The sequence below is a fragment of the Cryptomeria japonica genome, chromosome 11 (assembly GCF_030272615.1).
Source record: "Cryptomeria japonica chromosome 11, Sugi_1.0, whole genome shotgun sequence".
Classification (NCBI taxonomy): Eukaryota; Viridiplantae; Streptophyta; class Pinopsida; order Cupressales; family Cupressaceae; genus Cryptomeria; species Cryptomeria japonica.
In genome coordinates this window covers 274,189,758-274,201,281 of record NC_081415.1, presented here as the reverse complement: position 1 = coordinate 274,201,281, position 11,524 = coordinate 274,189,758, and positions in this window count along the sequence as shown.

Sequence of the window (11,524 nt, the reverse complement as noted above, 5' to 3'; positions counted from 1 at the left end):
ATCGAAGTATAAAAATTGAGGGAAAAAATTAGACGAGAACGGTAAAAAAAACCAAATTTGATGGATGAACTTCGTCCAATAGATGGGAAATGGTAAAAAAATAGAAAAAATTGATGGATGGACTTCGTCCAATAGATGGGAAATGGTAAAAAAAAAAAAATGAAAAATGATGAACAAAATTCATCCAATAGACGGGAAATGGTAAAAAAAGAAAAAGAATGACAAACGGATGAGATTCGTCCAATCGTTTTGCACTGGTACGAATGTCAAGACAATTGTCAATATTCTCTAATAGCTCACCCATTTTAGATAGGTAACACCTTCAATGTAAATAAACATGCTTTAAAGCATTTTAACTAAACAAAGTAAAAATAAATAGGTAATATCATAATGGGGTGTAACATATTCCCCCCTTATGAATCATCGTCCCCGATGATTTTAAGTATTAAATATATTAACATAATCAAAAAATCATAAACATAGTAACATTGTTTTTAAAAACTTTCAAATTCAAACAAAATGTGAGGAAAATTTTGCTTCATCTCCGCATAGTCCTCCCAAGTGGAAAATCTTTTGCATATTGATCCCACTAGACCTTGCATTGTAGAACCTCTCTGTTATGCAAGTGGAGCTTGTGTATTCCAAGTACTTTGAAAGGTTCGTTTACCACCACTCCTAGGTACTATAACTACAAATCATTGCAATCAATATCATGGTTATCTTGTGGCATGTAGCTCTTAAGGTATGACACATGAAAGACATTATGCAACTTGGGAAGAGCGAGTGACAAGGTTATTCGATAAGAAATAGGGTTGAATTCTTCGACCTCAAAAGGACCTACAAAATGTGAATCTAGTTTGGATGAATTTCCAAGCTTTATGGAACTCTTATGAGGTTTAACCCTTAACAAAAAAATTTCCCCTATTGAGAAATGTTTGGGTACTCGTTTGGAATCTGTATAGATCTTATGTCTATCATTATATTATGCCAGTCTTTGCTTAATTACCATCTCTCTCCTCCATTTTTGAAAGCATGTTAGGTTGAAGACTTATCCTATCCTCAAGCTTATCCCAACTTATTGGAGTTTGACACTTCCTACCATACAATGCTTCAAACATAACCATTTTTATTGTAGAATGATAAGAGTTGTTATATGCAAATTCTAATAAGGGCAAGTAATCTTCTCACTTGTATTGTTGATCCATGCAATACATCGTCAATAAATCTTCTAACACTTGGTTCACTCTTTCAATTTGACCATTACTTTGTGGATGATATGTTGAACTTATGTTCAATTGTGTCCCAAGCGAAGAAAACAAGGTTTACCAAAACCTAGATGTCACGTGGGCATTCCTATTAGGTGAAATCAAATGACATAAATACTATACTCTCTTCTAAAAGAAAGTGCTTTTCAAGAGTTTTCCATACAACTTATGCTCTCTTAAGCATTGGAGAATAGTCTCTAGATGTTGGAGATGCTCCTCTTTATTCTTGGAATAAATAAGAATGTCATCTAAGAAGACTGTCACAGAATTCTCTAAGTAGTCCCTACATTATTCATTAAGTTCATGAATATTGCAAACACATTCATTAGTCCAAAAGGTAGGACTGTGAACTTGTAATGACCATACCTAGTCTTGAAGTCTATTTTGAAAATGTTTTTGTCCTTGACCCTTAATTGATGATACCTTGATCCTAGATCAATTTTTGAAAATATCATCGCTCCTTGCATTTGATCAAATAGATCATCAATACATGGTAACATATACTTGATTTTTATCATTGCCTTATTAAGAAAACAATAATCAATGCACAAGTGTAGTGTACTATCATTCTTTTTCACGAAGATCTTTGGCACTCCTAGGGTACAACATTGGTTCTAATCAATCCCTTGGACAATAATTATTTGAATTGAGTTTTGAGCTCCATTAGTTACTCTATTATTGTCATCCTATATGGTACTTTTGATATAGTTTCTGATCTTGGAATGTTTTCAATGGAGAAATCAAGCACTCTTTTGGGAGGAAATCCAAGTAATTCATCTAGAAATACATCTGCAAAATCCTTAACTATAGGATATTTCTCCATTTCTGATTTTCCTAATTCCATTTTCTAACCATCTCCAGCTTCTTGGGGTCCATAGTTCACTACACCATCTTGAGAAATGAACTCATTGCATTCCTCAAGTTTTTCCATTTTTATTAGCAAAAATATGACAACCTTTCTTCTTTGCTCTATGCATTTGTATGAAAGATCAAGGCTAGAACTTAACTTCTCTAGGTGTTCCTTGAAAGAATACCCAATTCCCAAAAGCATCTAAACGTTCTATAGATTTAGCATGCCAATATACTTTGGCTCTATGTTTCCACAACCAATTCATCCCTAAAATAATGTCATAAGAACATAGGGGGCTACATGTTGGCATTTTTGATGATGATGTTGTGATTGTCATTGATGGACACACACTTGCTTTGAGATCACTTTTTGTATGTATGAGTTATGCTCAACCGGTATTTGTTCCAATCGGTATTATGTATTATAGTCTTTAGACTATCGGTGTTTTGCAGAAAGTGTTTACCGATCTCAAGTGGTATGAAGACCTCAAGTGGTTCAAGGATCCCAAAGCGGTACAAAGGAACAAAGCAGTTGTTATCATTTTTCTCAATCTTCATTTTGACAAACCGGTAATTGGTAAAATGTGTGAATCGGTAATTGGTTAAATGTATGAACTGGTATTACTCTGTGATGAGTTACCAACCGGTATTTCTGTGATGAGTTATCATCCACTGACACTTTGGTGGTGATTTTGTGTTGTGTTACCAAATGTGTCCAGATGCACTGAACCTAGGAACTTGCAATGTAATCCTATTGGACCGACATGAAATCAGACTCCTTTATAAGGACATCATGTCTAGGGTTTTAGGACTTGTTAGGGTTTAAGGTGATTGGTGAGGTTTTTGTATGTGCGATCATAGAAGAATATTAGGTTTGTGTGAAGAAATAGAGTGTGGAGATATTGAAGACTGAAGTAATGTCAAAATGCATTAACAATGAGCTATCAAGGATCTAACCAAGCATACTGTGCTAGTATTTAGATCACTCACTTGTTGATTACTCACATCTTCGATAAGTCTAAAACCCTTAATCGGGTAGGCCTGGCAAAGCCTTTGTAAATCCTCTAACAAGGTGGTTCACAACTGTGGATCTGAAATCCTCTCACAAGGTAGTCTTTAATTGGACTTATCTCCTAACAGAGATCGAGATTCCTAACAAAGATTGATATTCCTAACAGGATCTATTCTGGTCAAGAACATTGTATGACCTTAACCGGTCTGGTTACTATTATGCAGATAGTTACTTGTGAGTTTCATCTCACCGTGGTTTTTCCCATTTGGGTTTCCACGTCAAAATCTCTTGTGTTATGGTGATTGTGCTCTTGTGGGTGAATGCTTTATTTTCTATTTGGTTTGCATTTGTCTTAACCGGTTTGTTAGTAAATCTGCTATACTGGTTAACTACTAAACTAGTTAAGTGTTTGAATTTAGTAATTTTTGGTATACTAATTCACCCCCCCCCCCCCCTCTTAGTATTCATGAATTGGTATCAGAGCCAACCTTTCTATAAGTTTAACCACTTGGAAGGAGATATGGGGGAATACACTGTGAGGGAGCTTACTCACCGTCTCACTCAGACTGAGAAAGCCTTTGATGAACTCAAAGTCAAATATAAAGCCTCTCTGGCAAAAAGAAGAGAGCATGCTCAGAAACTGATGGAGCTTACTAAAAACAGTTCTTCTGATGAAGCAGACATGAATGCCCTAGTTGAAAGTGTTGAAAAACTGAATGAATCCAATGCTAACCTCAGAAGGGAACTGGAAGGACTGACTATCAGAATGTGTCAAGATCTTAATAACTGAAGGAAAGTTGAAGATCTGGTAAAAAATAAAGATCATGAGATCTCCAAGCTGAAGCAAGAAATCAGTGCACTTACCGCTCATTTACAAGAGAGTAAAGTGGAAAAAGAAGAAATGCAAGGTGAACTAAACATGCCTATTTCTGAGAATGCAACCTTGAAGGAATCCCATGCTTCTATTACCAAGGAACTCATTGAGTCAAATGAAATCCTTGCCAAATTCAATCAGAGTGCAACTAAGCTAGAGCAAAAGCTTGAATCAGCTAAACCGGTAAAGAATACCAATGGACTTGGTTTCTCTAGATATGAGGAAGGTGAATCCTCTGGAGCAAAAGATGTGGCATCAAAGAAGCAACCGACACCAAAGGATAAAGGTAAGAAAAAATTCAAACCTATTTGCTTTAATTGTCTCAAGGAAGGACATACTGCTAATGTATGTAGAAATAAGGCTTACAATAATTTTCCTTACTTTCTAAACAATAAGCCTAGATCCAATAGATTCAATGGTAACTGTTATGCATGCAACAAGTTTGGGCATAGAGCATTTGAATGCAAGTCTGTTATACACAACACTGGAAGATATACTCAAAGGATTCAAGGAGTTTTCCTGAATCCTCTGTGAACCGGAATCCAAACTGGTATAATACCTATGACCATTAGTCAAGTGGTGCTGGCTATCAAGTGGCAACCAGTTGGAGAGCAACCTATTTGATTTGCCATGGTAGTAGTCACACTGCTACAACATGCAGGAGGAAGAATGGTAGAATGAACAATGGACCATGGAGAACACCTGGAATGGTATTCTATCATTGCAACAAACCGGGACACCCTACCAGAATTTGCAGAATGAGAAAGAACATATCAGATGATATACCGGTCACTCCGGAAGGAAAGATTGATGTTGAAACTATTCAAGCAGATATGAAGACAACATGGAAGAAGAAACCTGAAGAAGTGTCACAAGAAGAACCAGTTTCTGCACCTAGTGTGGAAGTCGCTGAACCGGCAAACTAAGCTTCAGAAAAGCTTAGGGGGAACAAATCAGTGAAATGTTTCGAACACCCCGTTTACACCTATAAAAGACCTTAACTGGTATGTGTTACCTGTCAATTGGCAGAAGACCAGAAATGGTAAAAGACAAAATTAGGGTTTATAACCTAATGGTGGAGCATTTATTATGGTAGGTGAAGAATTTGTTTAAAAGGGATTTTCAAGTCATTTCACTTATCAATTTGTGGGCGAAGAAATTCTCAAGTGTAGAGCGACCAAAGGTGATTTGTTTTGCGATTCAGAGAGATTTCAAAAACTTTGAAGTAGAATCCGAAGATAGTATCAATCAGTCAAGTGAAGAACACTAAGCGGTGTTCCAAGTGACCGAAGTGGTGTGTTGCTAGCTTCAGTGTCAAAGCCCTAAATCTTGATTCATGAAGGTATTTTTCAAGTTTGTTTGTTTATCATGGCTTTTGCTTCACACTCCAGTTCAAGTGCACCTATAGATTCAACGGATTTCATACAAAGGAAGATGAAATACAATGCCCTATCCCAGATACCTACTGATGTTATAGTTGAGGAAGGTATTTCAGATTATATTGATTGCAAAATAGAAGACCTAGGATCCCTAGTGATCCATTCTCAGTTAGGTTTATTCTGCGGGGATGACAAGAAGATCAAACTGGAATACAACATCCTGGAAAGAAAGAAACTTCACAATGTAGTCTATTTTCTTGAAGAATTCATAGAAGATCACATCCGCATAATCCTAAGAAGAGTGCATGGTGACAAAATGTATCTTGAGCAGACACATGACATCACACCAAAAGTGATTCATGCTGTCACTGGTTTCTGTAGCATTGGAGAAGTGCCAGCCCTAAGGAAAGTCATTAAGATGGAAATGACCAAGCTCACTGGTTCTGTGAGTGATCAACAGGGAATGACCATCAACACCATCAAGGATGATTTGGTCAAGTATGCCTGCATGGTGATCGGATACCAGACATTATATGCTAGCATAATAAACTATGTCTCTGCAGCTATGGTGAATGTTGCCTACAGAATGATCATGGAAGATGCATCATTTGTTCTATGCACCTATATGCAGAGGCAACTTCTAGTAAAATTGAAGTCTATCAAACAGGACAATGCCTTAACATTTAAATTTGGACAACTGTTGGTAGGTTTGTTTTTCTATTTTCAAGGCTATTTTTTGGGAGTCGATGATATTCAATGGTCTGCTGACCAATCGGTTACCAAGCAAATCAGAGAAAGTCTTCAAGCAGTGGGAACCAGTTATCCTGAAGTCTTGAACAAATACTTTGTTGAATTCAAGCGGAAGATGAGCTAGAGGATGAGGATATCTAGCGATATTGTCAAGAAGTATGAAGAGGACATCTGCTTTATCATCAGAGTAGATGAGTGCATAATGGAGGCGGTTGAGACCAGAAAGGAAGAAGTGGAGCCCATGGGATATGAGGTGATGTATGACATGTTAGATGGGTATTCCTCTACCCTACTTGCCTCGCCTCTTGATCCAAAGAAGAAGAGAACCAACACCTACTTGGAAAGGGTAACACTGGTTGAAGAACCTTCAGTGAAGAAGGGAAAGGCAGTGCCATCGGTATCGACACCAGTTACTTCAGCAAGTCCTAAAGTGACCAAGTAGTGACCGACCAAGAAGAAACCGAAAGTTGCACCTACCAAGGTTTTTGAAAGAAAGCGAAAAACTTAGAACTCACCAGATTCGGAGGATATAGAACCTGAAGTGAAGCCTAAAAAGACTAGGCAAATGAGGAAGAAAGCAAAGACAACCAGCAATGAACCGACATCGTCAGCATCAGTAAATATAGACATTTCCTCATACAAACCATTTACACATTATCAAAGGACTATCAAGAATATTAGGAGAAAAGTGCTAAGTGATTTAATAGATCATTTTGATGATTTTAATGACAATGAAAAGGAGGAAGTTGAATAGGAAGTTATTCAATATCTATGTATTAATGATCGGTCGCCATCAGAAATTAGATCTGTGACATCGGATTCTTTATACAATTCTTTAGATAACAAACGGTGCATTGCCATAGAAAAGGAACAAGAAATAAGAGAAGAAATTTTTGCACAATATTTTCCTGATGTGTCAAATTCAGAGCTCTATGAAATTATGGATAAGTACAAAGGCCTCTTCTTCATGAGAAGAAGAAGACTCTTGTTACTGGAAGGAAAAGTCCCTGAAGTGGTGAAAGATACACACTCACATGCCAAAGCTGCTCTGAGATTGCACCAAGTGTCTGAAGCCAACAAGAAGGTTGAACAAGAACCGGAAATCAGAAAACCGGATGAGGTATATGACAGTGAAGGAGAATCGGTCACTGAACAGATGGACACAATTGATGTTGATGCTTTGGATGGTAAAAATGTCACTCCAGATGTAGCAAAGGAAAAGGCTAATAAAGAGATGGTGGACAAGGAAAAATAGGACAAAGAAAAGGCTGATAAAGTGCAAGCGAAGAAAGAGAAAAAGAATCAAGAGGAAGAGAAGAGGAAACAAGCAGAAGAGGAGAAAAAGAAATAGGAAGAGGAGAAGAGAAAAGGAAACAGGAAGAGGAGAAGAGGAAACAGGAAGAGGAGAAGAAGAAAAAGGAAGAGGAGAAAAGGAAATAGGAAGAGGAGAAGAAGAAACATGAAGATGAGAAGAAGAAACAGGAAGAGGAGAAGAAGAAACAGGAAGATGAGAAGAAGAAACAAGAAGAGGAGAAGAAGAAAGAAGAAGAGAAGCAGAAGGAAGAAGAAAGGAAGAAGGATGAAGAGAAGAGAAAGAAAGAAGCAGAGGAGCAAAAGAAGGCAGAAGAGGAAAAGCAAAGAGTTGAAGAGAAGAAGGAAGTGGCAAAGAGCACACATGTGGAGACACCAAAGGCAACCGGTAGTCAAGCCAAATCAGCTGACATTACCAGTCCTATTAACCTCCAATCTACAAATGAATTGGAGATGCTCCAAAGCATTAAGCTTGCATAGGAGTGACTGGAAGAATTAAGGAGGAAAAAGGAACAAGATGTTATTCAAACTGCAGTTGAAACTCTTACCAGTTTGATTCTCGGTACTAACCTCCCCAATACCGATTCCTCTTTGGCCCAACTAAAACTTCTATGTACAGTTGTGGAAGACCAGGTACAATGCCTGGAAGAGGTGGCTGAAGCTAATGCATAGAAGAAGCATAAAAAGGTACTAAACACTGCCTTAGTGAAGAAACTGAACAAGCTCCGGTCTGAACTTCAGAAAGAATAGAAGGATATAAGAGATGCTATGGATGAGGGAAAAATTCTTCTCAGTAAGATAAGCCAACCCCATCTATTTTGTGATGATGTGCTTGCACAGAAAGAAAAAATACAATCTGATTTGCAGGCATTTATAAGCACCTTCAAGATGCCCTGTGATTCCTTTACTACATATGGGCAAACTGTTCACCGGTTTCAGCTCTATTCCGCTCGAATAGAGTTGGAGATTAGCAACCGAACCAAAGATTTGCAGGAACTTCAACTTGTTCTACTACCCAGACTGCAAATACTTTAGAAGTGCTATCTTAATCTGGATGCCTTAACGGTCACTCAAGAGATGAGCACAATAGATGCCATGGAGGAACAGATATCCCAGATGCAAACAGAAAGTGAGGTGGCTACCTCATTACTTGAATCATGGTCTTTATCCATGAAGACCTTCATGCAGGATTTTAAATCAGCTTTTGATAAGTTTCACTCATTATTGTCATAAACATTTATTATATTAATGACAATGAGAAACAAGGGTTATTCTGCAATACTTTGTCATTGTTGGCAAAGGGGGAGTAGTATTTTGTATTTAAAATTTTGGTGAATGCTATGTATACTTTCATGTTATCTCTTTAAGGGAGTAGTATACATTGTATTTTCTACAAAAGGGATAGTGTATATGCTTAGGGGGAGTAATTTTGATAATGGCATATTTTTGTTGTAAAACACTTAGATGTCAATTTTTTTCCTAAGTGTTGCCATCAATGCCAAAGGGGGAGATTGTTGGCATTTTTTATGATGATGTTGTGATTGTCATTGATGGACACACACTTTCTTTGAGATCATTTTTTTTATGTATGAGTTATGCTCAACCGATATTTGTTCCAACTGGTATTATGTATTATAGTCTTTAGACTATTGATGTTTTGCAGAAAGTGTTTATCGATCCCAAGCGTAATTGGTAAAATGTGTGAACCGGTAATCGGTTAAATGTATGGACCGGTATTACTTTGTTATGAGTTACCAACCGGTATTTCTGTGATGAGTTATCATCCACCGACACTTTGGTGGTGATTTTGTGTCATGTTACCAAATGTGTCCAGATGCACTGAACCTAGGAAATTGCAATGTAATCCTATTGGACCGACATGAAATCAGATTCCTTTATAAGGACATCATGTCTAGGGTTTTAGGAGTTGTTAGCGTTTAAGGTGATTGATGAGGTTTTTGTATGTGTGATCATAGAAGAAAATTAGGTCTATGTGAAGAAATAGAGTGTGGAGATATTGAAGACTGAAGTAATGTTGAAATGCATTAACAATGAGCTATCAAGGATCTAACCAAGCATATTGTGCTAGTATTTAGATCACTCACTTGTTGATTACTCACATCTTCGACAAGTCTAAAACCCTTAACTGGGTAGGCCTGGCAAAGCCTTTGTAAATCCTCTAACAAGGTGGTTCACAACTATGGATTTAAAATCCTCTCACAAGGTAGTCTTTAATCGGACTTACCTCCTAATAGAGATCGAGATTCCTAACAGGATCTGTTCTGGTCAAGAACATTGTATGACCTTAACCGGTCTGGTTACTATTATGCAGATAGTTACTTGTGAGTTTCATCTCACTATGGTTTTTCCCATTTGGGTTTCCATGTCAAAATCTCTTGTGTTATGCTGATTGTGCTCTTGTGGGTGAATGCTTTATTTGCTGTTTGGTTTGCATTTGTCTTAACCAGTTTGTTAGTAAATCTGCTATACCGGTTAACTGCTAAACTGGTTAAGTGTTTGAATTCGGTAATTTTTGGTATACTAATTTACCCCCCCTCTTAGTATTCATCTAAACATTTTATAGATTTAGAATGCCAATATACTTTGGCTCTATGTTTCCACAACCAATTCATCCCTGAAATAATGTCACAAGAACCTAGGGGGCTACATACAAATTCACTTTCATAGAGAAACTCAGAAGTTCTACCCTAGCTTCAAATAAACATTGCTCCACCTTAGCTCTTGTATAGTTTGCATACTCAACATTCCAAGATTTTTTCATATAGAGAGCTTTCCTAGAAATTTTACTATCTATACTTAGGTGAAACAAAAATTTTAGTAGCTCCAATATCAATTAAAATTGAAATGGGTATACCAAACAAAGTACCTATAACTTCTATGGGAGTGATCTTGTATTCTTCCTGTTGATTGTCTAGGGAAGCATGCATCTTCTATTGGAATGCTTCTCATCGAGAAGGTAGAGGATTACCACATGGTTGTGTTCTTGGTTGTTTGTTGGGACATTGATTAGTGTAGTGATCTTCTCCGCATGCAAACCATCCTATCAATGACCCATTCCTTGGTGTAGACTTTCCAAATCAGTCTTAATTCCTTCCAGAATTGTTATTGTTGTTTCCCCTGTGGTCCCTTCCTGATTCATTTTGATTATTATGGTATCCATTGTCTCCCTTCCTTTGAAAATCTAGCCCATCACTTGGATTCTTAGAAGACCTAGTATCTTGTGACCATTTAAACTTTTTCCAATTCCTCTCCTAGTAGTTTGAGATAGATTTAAGGATTTTTTCTTGCTTATTGGCTTTCTCATACACTAAGTCCATGGTGGTAGGACTGTGTACATATACCTCTCCTCCAATTCGAGCATTGGGATCCATGATGAATTTTCTTTTGCGAAACTACTCATCTTTTTGGTACATGGGTACATACTTTAGAAGTCAGGTAATTTGTCCCTGTACTCATTTACTAAGGAATCTCCTTGCCATAGGTTTTGGAAGTCAATTAGCTTTTGATCATAGTAAAGCTGAGGTAACCACTGCTTTCAAAATATTTCCACAAATGCACTCCATGTAAGACTTAAAGAACTTAACCCAAGCTCCATTTTCTTATTCATCCACCAATTGGATGCTTCTCTAACCAATTGTTAAGCTTCTCATAGTAACCTCAGAGTATTTTTCAATCTCAAAGTACTTTTCCATAATTTCTACAAGCCATGCTTCAGTTGCATCCCCACTAGTGGTTCCTTCAAACTTTGGAGGGGTGATTTTCTCCATATCACGAGATAGCTCACTTGCGAGTATTTTCTTTGTTCTTCTTTGTAATCTAGACTAAGATTCTTCATTGTTATGATCACTTGATTCTGATTGGTCATGGGAATTTTTTCCCTTCCTCTAATCATAAATTTTTCTTCATGCCTTTTAGTTCCCATAACCTTTTGCTCAATACTTCCAATTCTTTCTCTATTTTCATTCATCATGCCAAAATGCGACCCAATTTAGCCTCAACACCTTGGCCTTCCTCTTGGCTACCCTCCAGGTTGGTTTTTGTCCTAACCATTTTTTACTAGAAT